We start from the raw sequence: 4,709 nt of genomic DNA, 5'->3' as shown, positions 1-4,709 counted from the left end.
ATACAAACTTAAAGCACATGGCATTGGGGGTTCAGTATTGATGTGGATAGAGAACTGGCTGGCAAACAGGAAGCAAAGAGTAGGAGTAAACGGGTCCTTTTCACAATGGCAGGCAGTGACTAGTGGGGTACCGCAAGGCTCAGTACTGGGACCCCAGCTATTTACAATATATATTAATGATCTGGATGAGGGAATTGAAGGCAATATCTCCAGGTTTGCGGATGCCACTAAGCTGGGGGGCAGTGTTGGCTGTGTGGAGGATGCTAGGAGACCGCAAGGTGACTTGGATAGGCTGGGTGAGTGGGCATATGTTTGGCAGATGCAGTTTAATGTGGATAAATGTGAGGTTATCCATTTGGTGGCAAAAACGGGAAAGCAGATTATTATCTAAACGGTGGCCGATTGGGAAAGGGGGAGATGCAGCGAGACCTTTCTACTGCAGTTGTATAGGGCCTTGGTGAGACCACACCTGGAGTATTGCGTGCAGTTTTGGACTCCAAATCTGAGGAAGGACATTATTGCCATAGAGGGAGTGCAGAGAAGGTTCACCAGACTGATTCCTGGGATGTCAGGACTGTCTTATTGTGAGATTCAAAAATCACAAATGCTCTTGAGACAAATTCAGACAAAGAAGTGTTTTTATTAATTTCATATTCTGCAGAATAGGTGTCTCTCCTCTGATGTCCCCTGGAGGCACAAAGAAAATGGAGATGCTTTCTATCTTTATACCCTTCTTCACTGTGGTCACTACCTCAGGTCTCCCCATCGAGTTTCGTCCAATCATAACATAAAGCCCACGTTCCCACGAGAAAGTCCAGGAATGTCTAGGACCACCTCCTGACGTCAAAGACTCCCAAGGCTTCTGCTGAAGTTGTTATCTGTTTGCTACTTTTTATCTAGAATTTCTCTCTGTTCTGTATATTGTTACTTTATTCTACCAGCAGTCTGGCTTCTGCGGATAAGCTCATTTCTTTCTAAGTTATATTTTTCAGAGTTCTAGTATAATTTAACCATCCCTATTAACCCTTCTCTCACAATCCACCATTTTTCTTTTTGCTACGCATCTTTTGAATTATACTATATCTTCCTTTTCTAGTGCTAGCAGCAGATTCTTCGCCTCCCTATCCTCCTCTCGCTAGTCATACTGTGTTCTGAAGGCCAGCGCAGGGAATAATACAACATCCGAATAGGCACAAAGTCAATGGTTCCTTCCCTTCACGCACAGTCTACGGGCTGATATTGTCTGGTGGGGCCTCCACAGGACCCTTAAATCGGTTTGCGTGTGTCCACCCTTTTTCTTTTGTTCGTACTGCTGTCTCGGTGATTAATAACGCAAGGTAGGGTCCAGTCCACTTTGGTTGCAGCTTTTCTTCCTTCCATGATTTTACAAGATCCCAGTTCTCTGCTTTCACAGAATGGATTGGCAAGTCGAGATGGGGACTCTGTGCCAACAGCTCCTTGGTTTTTAATTCTGTAATAGAATGAGATACTGCCAGTAAACAGTTCCTTAAGAAAACATCATTACCATGGTGGGTATTCCTTCTCTTTCCCAAATAATAAAAACCTAACTTGTTCAACCTTTCTCTGTATCTTAGTTGCTGAAACCCAGTCAACATTCTAATTGATCTCCTCTGTACTCTCTATTTTAACCTTTTTCCTATAATTATGCCTACCAAAATTATGCACCATACTCCACAATTGACCTCACCAATACCTTGTACAATTTAACATTACAACCCAACTTCTATACACAATGCTCTGATTTATAAAGGCCAACACACCAAAATCTTTCTTTACCATCCTTTCTACACGAGATTCCACCTTCAGGGAATTATACACAGTTGTTCCTAGATCCCTCTGTTCAACTTCATTCCTCAATTCACAATCATTTACCATGTAAGTCTAATTTGAATTTGGCCTGCCAAGTTGTATCACCTCACACTTATCAACATTAAATCCATCTGTCATGTTTCAACCCAGTCTTCCAAATGACTTAAATCTCTCTGTACATTTCCCAACAGTCACTTTTAATCCATCTTGCTATTCCTTACTAACCACTTCTTAACCAACCTTATTTCCTTTATTGAACTTTGTCAAAGGCCTTACTGAAGTTCACCACTTTAACCTCATCAATTTTCCTAATAACCTCTTTTAAGAAAAATCAAGATTAGTCAAATGTCACAATCACAAATCCATGCTAATTCTTCCTAATCCTATCCCACTTATCCAAATTCCTATAATATTGTCTTTAGTATCCTTTCCATTATTTCCCACCACTGATGTCAAACAAGTTCTTGTTAAAACTCTACTCTTCTTTGTCCTCCTGTTCAATTACCTCAGGGCTATTGTCTATTCGTACCTGTGGGCCAGCCCTCATGTAATTATTGAAATCGTACTAGGTATCTCAACCTTCTAAACGAACATCGGTCGGTGATTTAGAAAACTCATACATACACCTTGTCTTCAGGTTTAAAGGGTCCTTCTTCCTGGTCCATCTCCGACAGCTTTTACTTTACCTGTTCATAAATAGACTTGTATATCATTATTAACTGTTTCATATACTTTTTAAATTCTAATCGGTAACTGTTCCAAACTCGGTCCCTTGCAGGAACTTCTCCATTGTGTCACCTGCTGGTTAGTTTGCATGCAACATTTCTTCAGTGCCAATGGCAGAGCATTACACAAATCTTATTTATTTTAACCTTCAATGTTCCATTTATTCTTTTCATCAAATGAAAACAATCCGTTGTCAAAGCTGATTTCTGTAGGTTTACCAAACCTCTTGATTACCTTATTCAACATAAACGACACTACAGTGCTCATACCTAAATCGATTCAGACTTACCCTGGACATCTCTTCCAGATGCTGTTTCAGCTGCTTTGTCTGCATTTTAATTTAACTTCTTTGACATGTACTTTTTCCATTTCACCATACAATTTCAAAATTCCCAATCTAGTCTGAACTATATCCTACCTTTCCCAAGGTCATCATCTGCTGTCTTATATTCTGAAGTATTTCTCTCTCTTCACTTGTGGAACAAACCAACAAATTGTCCACATCAACAAATACTTTCTAAGGGTATACCATATAACCATATATCGAACCTGCCACCACCACCTTCACTGGAAGCTCATTCCACACAGCTACCACTCTCTGAGTAAAGAAGTTCCCCCTCAACTTTCAACTCTGCCTTTCCCATCTAATTAAAAAAACCTACCTCATCCTGGCCTTTCTTGACATCCTTCCTTAAATCCCTTTCTCTCTCTTGGGGACCCCAGTCCAGTTAGGGCTTATAATCTCCAGATTAATTTCACTCCTGATAGGACTTTGAGGAAAAGTTCCCCAAGACATGTATTATTGGCATGTAATTCTCTGGCCCCGCTTGGTTCCCTCATAGGACTCACTTGTGTCAGTTCATCACTTATTTCAGTCTTTTCAACCAGGGGCCTTGTTCATTGACATTGACCGCAGAGACCAACTGTTTGCTGAATCGGGGGTTGGAAATAAATGACAATCCCACCACCTCCTTCAATTCTGCTTGACTTTAAGAAGAATGACTTCCACCACAATAGTTCATAATATAATGTCCACATGCCTTCTTTTTCTTGTTCATTTTCAACTCTCCACCTTTTCATTCCCCTTTGTTCCTTGGGGTTCACCTTAAGTGGGTAACATTTGCTGAGGGGCCTGCATACCCTCGGTCATGACGGCATCCAACCTGAAGATGGCGCTGTAGCCGGTAAGTTTGTGAGCGGCGGCCATGTTTGTAGTCTTTTGTCAGCCCGGTTGTAACAATTTACATCATCTTTATCTGACACTTAGTGGTTCCCACTACTTTTACCAATGGTGCCTTCAAATCTTTCATGGCCAATAATCGTCCCACATTCTCCTCCTCCAAAGCCCTAATCCATTTCCTTCCCCATCAGGGATATAGGGTGAAGCATTTTTATTTATTATTTATTTTAATTATTTTTTTAGCCCTCTCAGTTTATGGGTGCCCCAAGGGATAATCTGTCATCCTGTCGTCTCCTACTTCTGTTTCTCTCTACAGAGAAAGTTCATCAGACTGATTCCTGGGATGTCAGAACTTTCATATGAAGAAAGACTGGATAGACTCGGCTTGTGCACGCTAGAATTTAGAAGATTGGGGGCGGATCTTATAGAAACGTACAAAATTCTTAAGGGGTTGGACAAGCTAGATGCAGGAAGATCGTTCCAGATGTTGGGGAAGTCCAGAACAAGGGGCCACAGTTTAAAGATAAGGGGGAAATCCTGTAGGACAGAGATAAGAAAAACATTTTTCATACAGAGAGTGGTGAATCTCTGGAATTTCCTGCAACAGTAGGTAGTTGAGGCCTGTTCATTGGCTATACTTAAGAGGGAGTTAGATGTGGCCCTTGTGGCTAAAGGGATCAGGGTGTATGGAGAGAAGGCAGGTACAGGATACTGAGTTGGATGATCAGCCATGATCATATTGAATGGTGGTGCAGACTCGAAGGGCCCAATGGCCTACTCCTGCACATAATTCTATGTTTCTATGTTTCCCTCTCCTCACCCCTTCTCCCTCTTCCATCCATCCCTCTCTCCCCCACCCTCTTTCCCTATCTATCCCCGCCCCTTCCCTCTCTCCACCTGCCCCCTTCCTCCTATTCCTCTGTCCCTCTTCCATCACTCTCCCTACCCCTCTCCTCCTCCCTCCCCACACTTC

The 4,709-nt window shown here is 42.0% G+C and overlaps 1 long non-coding RNA gene across 1 annotated transcript; it reads right to left on the bottom strand.

Annotated features, from left to right (window-relative positions):
- Positions 1-620: 620 nt before the first annotated feature.
- On the bottom strand, positions 621-4,041 carry LOC129695155 (uncharacterized). The gene is made up of 2 exons (XR_008723120.1): positions 3,406-4,041; positions 621-1,471 (listed from the first exon to the last, which is right to left on the bottom strand). It is a non-coding gene; the product is annotated as an uncharacterized LOC129695155 (long non-coding RNA).
- Positions 4,042-4,709: the final 668 nt, after the last annotated feature.

The sequence above is a fragment of the Leucoraja erinacea genome, unplaced genomic scaffold (genome assembly GCF_028641065.1).
Source record: "Leucoraja erinacea ecotype New England unplaced genomic scaffold, Leri_hhj_1 Leri_964S, whole genome shotgun sequence".
In the NCBI taxonomy this organism is placed as follows: domain Eukaryota; kingdom Metazoa; phylum Chordata; class Chondrichthyes; order Rajiformes; family Rajidae; genus Leucoraja; species Leucoraja erinaceus.
Note: the sequence above shows the minus strand (reverse complement) of the source record. Positions and strands in the feature narration are given on the sequence as shown.